We start from the raw sequence: 17252 nt of genomic DNA, 5'->3' as shown, positions 1-17252 counted from the left end.
TCACGGACAATCTGATTAAATACGTGTACGTCGACTTAGGTTTGGAGACAAATAAACAACAAAGATGTCTGAATTAATCCTATTCAAAAGTTATTCTCTTTATGATTTTCCCACAAATTTTTGATTTTTTAAATATCACTTTGAATTTTCAATAAACGTAATGTGATCAGCTATATACGACCATGTGGTTCAATAATAACAGGAGGAGGAGGCTTTCTGCCACTTTTACGCTGAACCTTCCAACTTTGATATTTTTGAATCCGATCTCTTCATAAAGATCAAAAATCTAAATTGCCACATAATGCACATAATACACATTTTCAGCCTTCATTGTATATTTAGATCACATATTAATAGTAAAAGTCTAAAAATTTTTAGTGCAGTGTTACTTTTTACTTATTATACATTAATTATGTGCTATAATTTAAACAATTATGTGTAAATAAATCAAATTTTAGTAAAATGTTTACCACTTCTATGAATACATGCTTTTTCACCATGAAATAGCAAATGCGCGCTACTTCGTTACCAAAAATCCGAATACAAAAGCTCTGCCACGTTGCTTAATCTAATGCGATATACGCATATGAGAAAATTGTTAAAAATTGCCAATTTATTCTTATATGCGTGTTTTTCTTGTACTTTATATAAGAAACTTGTTTCTTATATGCTTGTATAAAGGTACACCATGAAGCAGATTATGATGTACGATAGTATGTACGGCTTATATGGTATGATGGAATATTCGATTTGTCGCAAACGTAAATTGAGGCACTGGCAAAATCTAACCATTAAAAATAATTTTTTCTAAATTGTCGGTCATAAAATTTTACATGTGTACAATTTAATGATCTTGTGCGCTGTCGCATATGATAATCACCTACACATTATCATAATAAGGGTCATAAACCACACACACACAGATATCGATGCGCCAGTAGTTGATTTTTCAGCCAAACCATTCGATTGTGTCTCTCTTCTCATTTACACAAATATTGTCAGCGTTCTTATATTAAATTATTCTGAGTTTTTTTTTCAGATTTGGTGCTTTAAACCATTTATTTATTATAAGCTTGTTTCTAATATGAAATTATTTTTCTTGGAAAATATGAAACATGGCTTGGTGTATAAAAAAAATTTACATCCGTTTTTTTTTCTGTAGAATGTGCTTATATGCGTGGTTTGCTGTATAACGTTTTCAATTTATCAGATACTGTTGTTTCTACCAATTTCTTAAAGTTCGTCGTATATTTAAAATACATGTATGTGAAACATTTAATTTATAATGCTGCGTTTTATTAATTATCATTGAGTTTATACAACCAAAAATTTAACGCTTAATATTAAGACAGATCTACTAGGCAGTCGCATCGACCCAGCTGGTGGCACCATTAAATATCAAAAATAATTGCAGCACAGAATTTGTTTTTTTTTTCTTCATACCCAAAATTTTTGTCTGTAATATTAGTTTTTTTTTTAATTTCCCCTGTGTTCTCTTTTATATATAAAACGATTGCTTTTTCCACATTTACAAGCATGTTCGACTGTGACCAGGTAGACCAAATTATAAACAAAAATTTTGTGTCTGATTGGTTGAATCAAATTTGCCTAGAACTGAAATGCCAAAGTCGATTTTTTTTTCTCTTGGGATGCTAATTTTGACATTTCTTTTATTTATTTCTTCCTGCACAACAATATTAATATCTTATAAATTACAGTACAGGGGACAAAAATTATAAACATTTCCAACTTAGACTAAAGTAATAAAATACATAATTTGGCCAATGTATGGAAAAGAAAAAATTTAATATTTATATTAAGTGCTTGTTTTGATGTTTTGAAAAAAAAGAAATTAAGCCTATTTTTAAAGATATACACGTTGCAGATGCTTTGTATGTCAGATGGAAGAGTATTCCAGAGACGAACTGTTCCAATAAAGAACTGGCATTCAGAAACCCAGCTTTTCCTTCAAAAAGGCGTCATCTTTTTACCTCTGTTGGATTAGCTAAATGTTATTCTAATGAAGAGATATGCTGGAGTTTGTTTAACAATAATCTTGTGTTAACACTTCTACACAAGATTATTGTTAAACAAAGCTTTCGTTTGAAGGGGTTTTTAAAACTAATGCCGTATAAAGAGCAAGAGTATTGTGACACGTGTTGAGTTCTACACAGACCGAAGACATAACGCGTAATGCGGTTAAAAGCCACATTTAACTTTCGTCAACATATGGAGTCACAGTTTGCATAAAGTTCAGAGCCATATATCAGCCCATGTAACAAGAGAGTTTTAGCCAAAAGTCGCCGAATATGAAGAGGCGTAAACGAATGCGTTAACCATAAGGTTCGTCGTTTTCCATAGGTTTGTCCAACCACATGGTTAATGTGGTTAGTCCAAATTATACTAGAGTTAAAAACTACTCCCAGCTTTTTGGCATGCGTAACAATTTGTATTTTTTGATCATTCAATAAGATATTTATATTTCTCAGTTGCAGTCTTTTATTTTTGTGTATGATGAGGCATTTGGACTTACGAGGATTCAAGAGGAGAACATTTGCTCTAGCCCATTTACAGCCCTGTCGAGATCCTCATTTAAATTAAGTATAGATTGTGTTTTTAGGCTTACCTTTTTTGCCTTGAGCCTTCTTAAATTATAAGAAATATTTTTCTTTTAATTTTTAGTTCTTTTATTTGGATTTTGGGGTAGTGCAATTTTAGATATAAAATAGTTTTAAGTTTTCACTAGTTCATAAGATTTGCTTTATTTAGATAATTATATTTAGTTTGTAATTCAATAGGTTTTAAGTTTTATCTTAATTATAAGTTTTAAGTTAGCAGGTAAGTTTTAGCAATTAGTTTCACAATTATTCTTTTTGTTGTATATTGTATGTTGTAGAAAGCTTTTGTTTAACATAGATAATTTTGTAATATTCTGTTTTTTTTTTGTAATTTTGATACCTTTTGTTGTATTTCAATGTTCACTGGTTTTTGTAATATATAAATGTTGTTAGTTTTTTTTTCCTTTTATTTTTGCACAGACACTTGTCACTCGGGGGGGAAACTTGCGCTCGCGACGGTAATTGAAAAAGAACAGATTATTGCCAAATTTGCATCGTCACATCAAACCTGTTTTGGCTGTTGACGATGCTTAGTTATTAGAATTCAGCATTGGAATTTACCGGTGGCTGCATAAATGTATGTGTGTATGTGTATGTATTTACATTATTTACATCATTTTGTTATGATGCCATTTATGCGGCCGCCGGTAAATGCCCAACCAACAGTGTTGGGCAAATTAATAGCAATATTATGAACATTTTCTGGGCCCCGAATGACAAGTGTAAGTATTCATTTCTAATATACCATAAGGATCTTCGGTCTTCAGTTCCTCGGCATGTTCTTGATTGGCCCAGCAAACACGTAGCCCAGTTGTGTGTTGTAGGCCAGGACATCTCCAATTCCAGCTGCTGTACACCCATCTTTCCTTATGGCGGAGTACGTGTCCGCTCCCAGTTCCACATCGATCGGACTATTTCCTCTGGGATCAGGGTCAGCTAAGGCGTAGCTCGTGAAGCATCTAGTGGGGTCTTCAAGTATTGGGTCCGAGTAAATGCGTCTTGGGAGATCTTCGATAATTACGGCATTTACCTTCAGACTCCAAGTACTGTTCGTGCGGCGGGGCGAAACTGTGAAGGTTGTGAATCGCTCCCCTTTGTAGCTCCGCGACTGCAGACCCAGGCGACGGAAAGCTGCATATGAGATCTTGGACATCGTCGCCGATTGGCTAACTATGGCCCGCAACATGCTGAAACCCTCCATACCCTCGGCCGTTATGCGTCCCACGCGAAAGCTGGGGTGGTGACGGCTTCTATATTTAGGGATACCTCCTCCAATTGAGACGCCCCGTGCAATAGGGTATGGTGCCGGTCGTTGCATCTCCGGCAACCAGTTAAAGACGGGCAGTCGGGGGCCAAATGACTTCTCGCCAGGCAATTTCGGCAATACCCCCGACGCTCCACGGTCTCATATCGCTGGAAGGGCGTCTGCCGGCGGAACCTCTCACAGGCACTGAGGGCATGGTCTTCTTGGCATAGTCCACATGAGTATTGCCAGTAGCTAGGTCTTTCTTGGCGTTGGCGGGGTCTTACGTCGGATCGACTTCTCTGTCGCCTTTCAGGGGATGTGGAACTGGGTCGATGGATGGGCCGTATGGGTCGATTGGCGCTTCTTGCTGTGGGACGGGCAGGTGAGTCTGGGCTACGGTTGCGATCGTCCAGACGGCAGTCCTGGTTGGGCAAGTAAGCGGCCATATCTGAAAAGAAATTAAGGCGAGTACTAAATTCTTTTTTGAGTGAGAATCCGACTAGTCAGTCGGAAAACAATTTGACAATTTTTGTAATGGGTCTGCTAATGTTGCCACTTGCCGTCCGTATGTCTACAACCCTGGTATTTTGGTCACTACCTGGATACGTTTTTTCGATCCGACCTAACTTCCATTCGTGCGGAGCCAATCTATCATCTTTTACGACAACTAAATCTCCTTCTTTGATGTTCTCCCTTTCATATTTCCACTTAGTTCTTCTGTGAAGTTCGTGAAGATATTCTAATTTCCATCTGTTGCAAAAGTATTGTGAAATAACTTTGAGTCTTTTCCAACGATTGACTAAGCTTAAATCTGTATCTGAAATGTCTGGTTCAGCTGGGGTAAGAATAGGTGTTCCTATTAAGAAATGACCAGGTGTCAAAGGGGAAAGGTCGTTTGGGTCGTCGCTAGCAGGACTTAAGGGTCGTGAGTTAAGACAGCCTTCAATTCTTGATAAAATAGTTGTAAATTCTTCAAAAGTGAAATTCATTTTTGGGATACTTTTTCGCAAATGAATTTTAAGCGATTTGACGCCAGCTTCCCACAAGCCGCCCATGTGCGGAGCACCAGGAGGAATAAATTTCCAAGTAAGATTTTGAGTGAAATTATTTTGAATTGTGCTATTTTGAATATTCTTCATGAAAGCTAATCTATCTCGCTTTAATAGATCAACCGCTCCCACAAAGTTAGTTCCGTTGTCCGAAAATATACAAGACGGACAACCTCGCCGACTAATAAACCTAGAAAAAGCGGCAAGAAAGGCATATGTCGACAAATCGCTTGTGGGTTCTAAATGTATAGCCTTCGTGGCGAAACAAACAAACAGGCACACGTAGCCTTTTGTAATAAAGCAGGCTCTTCCTGAATAACTTTTAATGTTAAAGGGTCCTGCAAAATCTACCCCTGTGTTTGTAAAGGGTCGAGAAAGAAAAGTGCGTTCGGGTGGTAGCGAAGCCATTATTTGAGTCTGGGTTTGTTTTTTTGTGAATTAAGCAGATTCGACATTTTCGTATGGTTTGTTTGATAAGCGACTTGAGTCCAAATATCCAGAATTCGGACCTTAATACTCGGGTCATTAATTGATTACCCCCGTGTAAAGTAACCTTATGAGTGAATTCGACTAATAATTTGCTAAGTTTTGCGCCATGTGGTAATATTATTGGGTGACGTTCGCTATAGGTAAGGGCTGGCGATTGTACCAATCGGCCATTTGCTCTAATAATACCCTTTGAGTCTAGAAATGGGTTGAGTGTCAACAGAGGACTTGAAGGAGAAATTTGAGTCTTTTTCATAAGTGCGTTGTATTCGTCTGCATATACGAATTTTTGGGTACGAATTATACACGATCGTTTTCCATCTTGGATTTCATCTGATGTAAGGTCTTTTGATGAGGTTCGAAGGTGTTGCCTATTTTCTCCAGTATTTTTCCAGAGTCTTAGGGCATATGCGTATGATCGATAAACTTTAGATAAAGAGGAGAAATTTTTTAAAGGGTCATCTCTTTCAGCGAAAACAGTCATAACTTTTGCCGTTTTGGCTTCCAAATTTGTGTCATTTGGGATTTCATATGATGGCCAACGGTCTATTGGCATTCTGAGCCATTGAGGTCCCTGCCACCAGAGATCACTAGTCTTTAGCTCTGCAGGCGAACACCCACGGCTCGCAATATCAGCTGGGTTATTTTCCGAATCAACATGTCTCCAATTTTCTTGTCCAACATTATCAGCAATTTCCGAGACTCTATTTCCAACAAATGTGCTCCAATGACAAGGAGGCTTTTTTAACCATGCTAAGACGATGGTAGAATCAGTCCAAAATTGTGTCGAATATTTTGATATTTGTAGACTATTTACAATGGATTTTGCTAATTTTGAAAGTAATACTGCCCCGCATAACTCGAGTCTGGGTATTGATAATTTTTTAATTGGAGCGACACGAGTCTTTGCTGCTAGCAAGAATGTATGTGTGGTATGGTCAGTATTTTCTACCCGAATATAAAGAGTGGCTCCATATGCGCTTTCTGATGCGTCACAAAATCCATGAATCTCTACAGAACCATCTAACGTATATTGAATCCATCGAGGAACTCTGAGATATTCAATATCTTTGCTATTTTTGACAAAATTGTTCCAGTTCATTTGAGTTATTGACTTTAATTGATCATCCCAGTCAATTTTGTCTAGCCAGATTTGTTGCATTATTAACTTAGCTACAACAACCACCGGTGCCAGCCATCCACATGGTTCAAACAATTTAGCTATAGTTGATAAAACTTCTCTTTTTGAATAAATATTTTTATTTTCCATTGAGGGTGGTGTGAAAGAAAAATAATCGCCTGAGATATTCCATCGAATTCCAAGGGTCTTAGTTGAAGCATCTTCGGAAATGTCTAGCCAATTGAGTGGTAGCAAATGTTCATGTGGAATATCTTGTATTATTTTGCGATCATTTGATGCCCATTTCATTAGTGTAAAACCGGCAGAGTCTAAAGCAGCAGTTAATTCTTTTCGAGCTTTTATTGATTCATCTTCAGTGTGACCGCCAGCTAATACATCATCAACATACAAATTATTCAAAATTATATTTGCGGCTCTAGGGTATGATTCTTTTACATCTTCTGCTAGTTTAAGAAGAGTTCTCAATGCTAAATATGGTGCGCAGTTAACTCCAAATGTAACTGTTAGCAGCTCATAATCTTCTACTGGGTTTTCCGGAGACTTTCTAAAGAGAATTCTTTGATATTTCGTTTGCTTTGAATCCAAAAGTATTTGGCGATACATCTTTGTTATATCTGCATTGAAGGCATATTTAAAAAATCTCCATTTTAGAATTTGTAGTACCAAATCTTGTTGTAAAATGGGTCCCGGAAACAATATGTCATTGAGACTTGTTTTGTTTGATGATGGGCAAGAAGCATTGAAGACGACTCTTAACTTTGTCGTGATTCGATCTGGCTTAATTACTGCATGATGTGGTAGATAATAATTTGGCATTTTATCTATTTCATTCGGATTGATTTTCCTCATATGACCAAGTTCTAAGTATTCTAGTATTGAGGCATCATATTGTTCTTTGATCTCTGGTGTTTTCATAAGTTTTTTCTCCATTCTGTAGAATTGAGCTAGGGCGATGTTTCTGGAATTCCCCAATTCCTCGCATTTTTTGAATGGGAGAGTCACCACATATCTTCCATCCTTGTTCCGTATTGTTGTTTCAATGAAGTTTTGTTCACAAAATTGGTCTTCTTCTGACCGTAAAACTTTTTTAGGGGTCTCTTCCACCTCCCAAAAACGTGTAAGTACTTTCTCTATTGAAGTTGTATTTAGAAGTGATATTTGTTTTCGTTGAAGGATGCTTCCTGGTATGGGTCCTCCAACTATCCATCCAAATTTGGTTTTTTGTGTTAAAATTGATCCAAATGTTTTCATTGGAGTTCCAATTGTGAATATTAATGGTCCTATGTCCATTCCAATAAGTAAATCGATTGGTTGACTAACGTAAAATTTCGGGTCAGCCAGTTCTAATGCTGTTACATCTCGAAGTTGTGATTCATCTAAGTTTTGTGGTGGTAGATTTGAAGGTAAGTTCTTTAAAACTGGAGCCCAGACTTCCAGTTTAAAGCTAGGGTCGTATTTGGATCTCATAGTAAACAAGCAAGATTTTGTTGAAGTCTCAGAAACAAATTGACTTAAGCCAGTGACATGAACTAAGTTATTCCGTGTAGGCAACTTCAAAAAGTTTTTCATCTTTTCCGAAATAAAGGTGGATTGTGATCCTGAGTCTATTAGAGCTCGGGCATCGTAAAGTTGTCCTTTGGTTTCAATTTGTACTATTGCTGTGAAGAGTAGTGTTCCTCCAGATTGTCGCTCACAAATTTGCTTATCTTGGAGGGTCAAAGTAGTAATAGTAGTTGGTTCTAGGTTTGTAGTGGACTGTATTTGATTTGTAAGAGCGGCAGCACTAGTACTAGGTCGTGCTTCCACTCGAGCTAGGTATGAGTTAGTTGTTTGGGTTTCCGTTCCCTTGTGTAACAAAGTGTTGTGTTTCATAGTACAAATACGGCAGCCAAAGCGACTTTTGCAATCCTTTACTCCGTGATTTGATGACAAACAATTGTAGCATAAGTGTGATGTTTTCACGATGTGAATTCTGTCATTCACACTCTTTTTCAAAAATTCGCTGCAATCTCTTATGAAATGATTTGATTTGCAGACTTGACAAGTTTGAGTATTTTTCTGTTTATTTTGTTGAGGTAATATTACATTAGTAGGTCTTCCTCCAAAGTTGTTTGTATTTTTTGAGACATTTGTCTGAAATGTTTTCAAAAATCTAGGCGTGTGATTGTTAGTTGGTTTTTGTTGAGCAAATTTCGATGTAGAGGGCTTTATGCTACCAACTGATTCCAAAGTTTTGAATTTGTTTGTTAAGAAATCGTCAAACTGTTCCCATTTTGGAATTTGTTTACAATCGCTTAATGAGTTCTCGAATTCTTCTAAAAAGCCTCTAGGTAATTTTGTTGAACAAATGTATATTAAAATCGGATCCCATCCTTTAACGTCGACATCAAGTATCCCCAGTGTCTGAATGCTGCTATTTACCGTGCGTTGTAGTTTTTGAATAGAGTGACTTGATTCAGCAGAAACTCCAGGTAGATTAAAAAGTGTCTTGATTTCTTCATTAATTTGCATTCTTTTATTCTGGTAACGATCTGTGAGATTTTTCCATGCTAATGTAAATCCATCATTAGTTAGTGGGACATGTGAAATAATTTCTGTAGCTTCTCCTGCTGTCTTTTGCGTTAAATGGAATAATTTTTCGACATTGCTTAATTTTGAGTTGTTTATGTAAATTGCCGAAAATAGATCTCTGAAAGTTGGCCATTCTCTATAACCACCTTTAAATGTGTCTGTATCGCATGGAGGTAGCCGCGATACATTAGTAAAATCCACTTCCCTTCCTTGTTGTGACATCTCTGACTCTCTTTTCATTTTTTCCTGTGTCTTTTCATCCAAAAGATTTTGAATTTGTCCATTTATTGAACTCAGCGCTTTTTTGTACGATCCCATGGTATCCATATAGTGCTTCCTCAGTTTATTTTTATCGATCGGCTTTCCTTCCTCTTCTGGAACATAATCCCGACAGTCTATGTAGGCTCTCTTGACCTGGTCCCATGCAGAGTCCAACTCCATTCGTGTTGTTTCCAAAGTATGTACCGTGTCATCAGGTTTGGTTATTGAAAAAATTGAAATATAATCCAGAAGATCGTTGACGCAATTTGTGAATTTATCGCTTAACGTTTTATCCATTTGAAAACTGAGCGTTAACCTTTACGAAATTTTGTTGTTTTACAAAAAAGAAAAGTTGCCCAGTGAAAAGGACTAACTTGGTTTAGAATTTAAACTTTTATCCAAATTTTTATTTCTAAAATGAGGATAAGTTTCTTTCTCCAATTGTTGTCGACGAAAACGATCTTATCTTATTGGTTTGAGTCAAATTATATTTCGTTTCCTTCAAAAATTTCAAAATTTTTGAAAATTTTCAAAAAATTTCCTTTGTATTAGACGCCGGACTGAATTGATTAAAAATGTTTGCTGGGTTGCCAGAAGGAGTCAACTTTTAGCCAAAATGAGCAGAAAGGAAAATAAAATCTCTTAAAGTCCACTTACAGGAGGATTTTATTTTTGCAAATCGAAAAATAATCAAAAGTTTTTAAAACAAAATTGTGTAAACGAGAATTGCAAAGGAAGAAATTACCAGAGATGTTTTGCTGCAATAAACTATTTTTTCCAAAAAAAAAAAACGAGAGTCTTTTTTGATAGTCAAAGAGAAGTTTTATTTTCCAAGAAGTTTCAGAAAATCCAAAAAAAATTTCAACGAAAGAAAAAATGTGTGTTGGGTTGTCGAACAAAAGTTTCAAAATTTTTACTTAAAATCGCTTAATATCCTATGACAGGAGGATTTTAGTTTATAAAAGCCAATAACTTTGATTATTGCTGTGAAAATTTGTCTGATTCAACAAATTTTCTAAATTCGCCAAATTTTTCGATAAAATTCGCAACGAGAATTAGAGAAAATTATGTATGTATAAATCCAAATATTTCAGCAGAAATATTTCAAACAAATAATTTGGGTCAAAAAATCCAAAAATTTGAGCAAAAATTTCCAAAAAAATTGATTTGGGTCAAGGTCCAAATATTTCAGCAGAAAATTTTATGTCCCAGCAGAATATTGCAAAAGAAAATAATTTGGGTCAAAATCCAAATATTTTCAGCAAAAAATTCAAGAAAGTGTAAAAAATGTCAATGAAGAAATTTTTCCCAAAAAGTTGTCGTGTTATGTGTCACAAAATCAAAAAAAGTATACCAGCAAAATATTTCTGCGAAAAATGCAAGAAATTAATTTTGGGTCACAGAAAAATTTTTAAGCTCCTTAGAGCAATAGATATTGTGCTAAATGGGAAAAAAGGTTAAAATTAGAATAAAAATAAAAATTGTAAATATATGGGATCGATTTTATGTCTGTCCACCAGACTCCGATATAAAATTTGTTCTCCAAAATTTCAAAAAAATTTGTAGTTTAAGTTTCAAATGTATGTCTGTCCACCAGACGCTTGCTTGTTTGCAATTTTTTTTCTCCAAAAATTTCAAAAAATTTGTAGTTTAATTTTCAAATGTATGTCTGTCCACCAGACGCTTGCAAAAATTTCAAAAAAATTTAGGTTATTTTTTGTCTGTCCACCAGACGCTATTTTTTAAACGGGTTTTATTTACTCGTTTATGTATTCGGGTGACGCCAAATTTTTCCAAAAAATATGGCGACTATATATTGCAAGTGACGCTTTTTTTCCAAAAAATTGTATATAGTTTTTGCAATATGGCGTTTATATGTTTGCCAAGTTTAGTGACGCCAACTTTCCAAAATTAAAAGCTTATGTATTTGTGTCAATATGGCGCTTATGTATTCACCTGAACTCCACGTTCAGAAAATTCCAAAATTTTTGTATATATATATTTGTATATGGCTGAAAATTCCCGCTATTTTTGAAAAAAAATATGTGTCTTTCTGCTTTTTTCTTTTTTTCCGGGTCAATAGCCAAATGTCTGTCCACAAAAATGGCTCCAAATGGAAAATTTCGTTCACTGTGTCAGAGTGGGCAACTAGCAGCTTTGAATATGTGTCAAAGTTATCTTGCCAAATATGGGAATATGCGGGTCAATGCAAATATTGAAGATTTGCCTGCTCCCGAAATGCCCTTTTGTGTCAAAAAAGAAAATTTCACGAGTACTCACTTTGATCTTGGGTTTTGGGTCTCGGTTGTTGTTGTTGTTGTTGTTGTGCTGCGTGTGTCCGTCCTACTGCTGGCTCCAAAATTCTCCTTGTTGTGGTTGTTTTTTGTGTCACTGTATATTGTCTTTCGTGTATCACTGTGTATAGTCTCTTTTGTTGTAATTTTTTTTGTAAATTGTATATTTTTTTTAAAATTGAAGAAAAAATTAATTTTTCTACAATTTTAAAAATTTTATTTTTGTAGCACTGTGTAGCTTCACTTTTGTTGCACTGTGCAAAGTCTATTTTTTATTAATTATTTATTTTTTTCTCATTTTTCTTCTTTTTTTTTTAAATTTAATTTTTTTTTCTTTGCACTTATTTTTTACACCCACTGTTATTTTTCACTGTTCTTTTTTCTCACTGTTCTTTTGTTTGTCCGTCCACTCACAAATTGTTCTTTTTTTTTTTTTTGTTTTTAATAACTTAAAAAACTTTCACTTTTTGATCCGGCTCTGGAGGACCAAATGTTTTTAGGCTTACCTTTTTTGCCTTGAGCCTTCTTAAATTATAAGAAATATTTTTCTTTTAATTTTTAGTTCTTTTATTTGGATTTTGGGGTAGTGCAATTTTAGATATAAAAAAGTTTTAAGTTTTCACTAGTTCATAAGATTTGCTTTATTTAGATAATTATATTTAGTTTGTAATTCAATAGGTTTTAAGTTTTATCTTAATTATAAGTTTTAAGTTAGCAGGTAAGTTTTAGCAATTAGTTTCACAATTATTCTTTTTGTTGTATATTGTATGTTGTAGAAAGCTTTTGTTTAACATAGATAATTTTGTAATATTCTGTTTTTTTTTTTGTAATTTTGATACCTTTTGTTGTATTTCAATGTTCACTGGTTTTTGTAATATATAAATGTTGTTAGTTTTTTTTTTCTTTTATTTTTGCACAGACACTTGTCACTCGGGGGGGAAACTTGCGCTCGCGACGGTAATTGAAAAAGAACAGATTATTGCCAAATTTGCATCGTCACATCAAACCTGTTTTGGCTGTTGACGATGCTTAGTTATTAGAATTCAGCATTGGAATTTACCGGTGGCTGCATAAATGTATGTGTATGTATTTACATTATTTACATCATTTTGTTATGATGCCATTTATGCGGCCGCCGGTAAATGCCCAACCAACAGTGTTGGGCAAATTAATAGCAATATTATGAACAGATTGTCTTGCATGATTCACATTGGTGCTTAGGAATATTTGTACATCATCGGCATACATGTGCACACTGTTGTGGATTATTTGGCTGGGAAGATCATTTGCCTACATATCCTGAGATGACGAGGACCTACTATAGAGCGCTGAGGGGCGCCCTACATATAGCCAATGGTGTTGAAGTGGACCCTCCAGAATATACCAATTGTGAGCGGTTGGACAAGTAAGATTTTATAAGATTAGTGGAAGTGTTGGAAAAATTGAAAAGACGCCGTAGTTTGATGCAAAGGTTAATGTTATCGACAGTGTCAAAGGCTTTTGTTTGGTCTGGAAACAAGCTTTATTCTCTTCAACACCACGTCTGATTGACTCTGAGACTTCTTCTAACGCAGTGATACAGCTGGGCTCAGATCGGAATACTGATTGCACGTGAGAAAGCCATGTATTCTGTTGAAGGTGTTCTGACATTTGGATGTGGATGAGTTTCTCAAAGACTTTAGATACAAAAGGTAATATAGCTATGAGCTGGAAATCCGTGTTATATTTCGGGACTGGAATAACTTTTGCCTGTTTCTAGATAGTGGGGAAAGTATTTGTCGTCAAAATGGAATTGAATAAGTGGGTAAAATAAGGTAGAAGAAAAGGAAGTAGTAAACGAACAAACTTTGGATCAATGCCACCTTAACCAATGGCACTAGACTTAACACTACCAAAGCTAGCTACGACTTCATCGCTAGTGACACAACGGAACTCAAAAGATGCCTCATCAGATAAGGTATCTTTAGTTGAACTGGTAGAACTGTAAAAAGTAGGGTCTGCTGGAATAGTAGGATATATTATTAAGATCATTTCATCACAGTGAGTAGAGGCAGATACGCTGGGCTTTCCAACTCCGATTTCGTGAATTAGTTTCCACTTACTCTTGGAGTCCAATGCTGAATTAAATTTAGTGGAAAAATATTCTGTTTTGGCAAGATTGATATGGTTGCTTGCTCTCCTTCGGTCTAAGCGGAATTCCTCATATAGTTCTGGAGTTTTATACCGTTTCCATCTTTTATAAGCTGTGTCTCTATCAGCAATAAACGCTTTGATAGTGTTTTATTTCTATTATCAATACGTTTAGCCTTTAGTGGAACCATATCATTATAAAGAAACAGAATGTTTTATTGCAGGAATTTTGCTTTCTGATCAACGGAAATGAAATTATATATTTCATCCCAATTAAGGATGCGACATTTATTTTCCAAAACTAAATGGTCCAGTCTATTGTAATCACGGAATGAATAAACTTGTTCAAGAGGCGAAATATTAAATTTGTATATAAGAAATATCAGGTCATGCTTAGAAAAACATGACGCAGAAATTTGATCGTATAACAGATTATTATGGTTATTATTTAAAAAATAAATCCAGAAGCGTATTAGTATTTGAGGAGAAGTGAATAGGACGAAAATTGTTTGATACGTACAGGCCTAATGTTTGTTTGTCAATGTAGTATCAGTGAGTAAATTTGAATTAAATTCCCCTGTGATAATAACTTCATGAAAACCAAGAGTAAGGCAAAATCAATATTATTATTAGGTCGATATATACAACCACTTAACATCTTTGTATTACTAGCCTTAACCTCAACAAAAACATGTTCAATTTCATCACCACATTCCGACTTTGTAATGAATTTCTCTGTCTAACCTTAATACAGAATAGCCTTTTAAATTGAATAAGGTATATGATATGGCAGAGTTTAGGTATATGATATGGCAGAGTTTAGTTCAGTACCTGAGTTTTCAAATAAGTACTTTAATTCGTCAACTTTGTTCACAATACTCTGTGCGTTAATATGACAAATTCTAATGCCTTCTTTTTGCTTTGTTAGAATTCTGACTAGATTGTATGTTGCGTCCCTGGATTTAGTATCTTGCCTAACCAAGGGCATCGTTTTAGGGTGCACTAATAATACAGCAATCAGCATCGTGTATATATGAAATTAAAAAGAATAAATAAGAGTATGAAAACATAGACTGTTTTAAGATTAAGAAGTGACTTATATGAGGTATATTAAGAATTATAGGGATTTTAAGAATATGAAAAAGAATGATAAAAATTGATATGCTTATTATAAGGAAATTATAATATTCCAATTGTGGGTGAACTTTATTGTAAACACTTTTACTACAAGATTTATTGTTGTACGAATAAGAAGAAACATGGAAAAAAACATTGCTTGTCTACACACATATATATATATATATATATATATATATATATATATATATATATATATATATATATATATATATATATATATATATATATATACATATATATATATATATATATATATATATATATATATATATATAGATATATATATATATATATATATATATATATATATATATATATAAATATGCATAATCAGCATAAAATTCTGGAGCGTAGATCCTTAAAATTTAGCAGAACAGTTTGTATTGTGTCTAGCACTGTAGGTATTGAAAATGAGATATATCGGTCACGTTTTGGTATAGTCCCCATATAACGGTATTCAGTATTTTAATGATTAATGCCACACTTTTTCACGGATTTGTCTAAAAATCGGAATTTGTCATAATGGGTTCTAGCTTGCGTGGAAAAACATTGTATGTATAGGACCACGTTTTGGTATAGGCCCCATATAACAGTACCTAACAGCACGGTTGGTATTGAAAATGAGATATATCGGTCACGTTTTGGTATAGCCCCCATATAACGGTATTCAGTATTTTAATGATTAATGCCACACTTTTTCACGGATTTGTCTAAAAATCGGAATTTGTCATAATGGGTTCTAGCTTGCGTGGAAAAACATTGTATGTATAGGACCACGTTTTGGTATAGGCCCCATATAACAGTACCTCCTGATATTCGGTATTTTGATGATATTTGCCATATTTTTCTATGGATTTGTCTAATTTTTTTTTTTTGTAGGGTATAGTGGGTTTTAGCTCGTGTGGCGAAACATTGTACGTATAGGTCCATGTTTTGGCCTTGCCCCAAAACAAGGGTACCTGCCGAGATTCGATATTTTGATAAAAATTGGTATTTTTAGTTCATAACAGGTTCTAGACTGGTGGCAGAACATTAAATATTTAGTTCCACGTTTTCCTATAGCGCACATATAACGATACCCACCGATATACGGTATTTTTATAATCCTAGTCACATTTATCCCACACATTTATATTTGTTTCAAATTTGGTATTTTAGAAAATTTGATAGTGACAATCCTTTAAGTATAAAATTGTCTATAGAGGTTCCTGTTTTGGTATGGCCCCATATAACGGCCTCACTCACTTTAGGATATTTTTTGATGAGTTTAACTACATTCTTACTGGTATATGAAGTTTAATGTGAAACACGCTTGAATTCAGATACTTTTATATAAAAAGTTTTCCTTTACCCTAAGGTGGAGGGTATTAAAATAACTTAATGTTTGTTTACTCGTTTCATATATATGTATATCACATTGATACTAGCACGTTATTTGTTCAATGTTGCGTCATGTGGTACTCTACGATTTTTAGTACTCAAACTGTGGTACATTACAATTATTCTTGTACACCAGTACAGTATCACTAAAATATTTTTTTTGGCTTATATACCGGCTAAGAAATATTTTTATGATACTGTATAGGGACGGTTCATTATCTTAATGTTTATTTTCGAACGTTACAAAATACTCATCTGATGTGATAACAGCAAATATGTGTGTCTAATCGATAACCGACAGCAAGACAGCTGATGTTTGTTTTGGTTTTTCTTTGTATTAGTTGTAAAACACTGATTTTCAATGGGAACACATTTTTCACAAAATTTGGTTTAAAATAATGTTAATTTTCTTTCCAAACCCCACAATACACCAGTCACGAACTTGGCAGCCAAAATGAATATTATCGTGTGCATGTTGGAAATCTGATATAGCTTATTACGGGAGTTTGGGCTGTATGCAGATGTGTATATGTGGCGAATTAAAACACATATCTTCTGAAGAAATATGTACAAGCCAAATTCTTATCGGGCAACTTTTTTAAAACTGTTTTTACTCTTTGTCTGCCGGAAAAATTGTTTCCAAATTGGAGACAATCGTATATAAATGCTTAGAAGCCTTTTCCCCTCTAACGGTAATTCGACTTTCCATTCTATCCTGAACAATATTTTTAATTGTAGATATAACATATGACCTATTCCGATCTGTTACTTCTACTTAATTCGGCAGGAATCATTTTTTATTGACGTGGTCACTGAAAAAGGTAAATAACATGTTCGTCAGCAAAATTCAGCAGTTTGAACCTTTATACGCATGAAAAACTATGTTTTTATACAATTTTTTCTACACCACTAATCAGTATTTATATACAAGCAAAT

At 34.4% G+C, this 17252-nt stretch overlaps 1 long non-coding RNA gene across 1 annotated transcript; it reads right to left on the bottom strand.

Annotated features, from left to right (window-relative positions):
- Positions 1–2663: 2663 nt before the first annotated feature.
- Positions 2664–15069, bottom strand: LOC131806284 (uncharacterized). The gene is made up of 2 exons (XR_009343993.1): positions 11653–15069; positions 2664–4312 (listed from the first exon to the last, which is right to left on the bottom strand). It is a non-coding gene; the product is annotated as an uncharacterized LOC131806284 (long non-coding RNA).
- Positions 15070–17252: the final 2183 nt, after the last annotated feature.

This window comes from Musca domestica, unplaced genomic scaffold, assembly GCF_030504385.1.
Source record: "Musca domestica strain aabys unplaced genomic scaffold, Musca_domestica.polishedcontigs.V.1.1 11, whole genome shotgun sequence".
NCBI classification, from domain to species: Eukaryota; Metazoa; Arthropoda; class Insecta; order Diptera; family Muscidae; genus Musca; species Musca domestica.
Note: the sequence above shows the minus strand (reverse complement) of the source record. Positions and strands in the feature narration are given on the sequence as shown.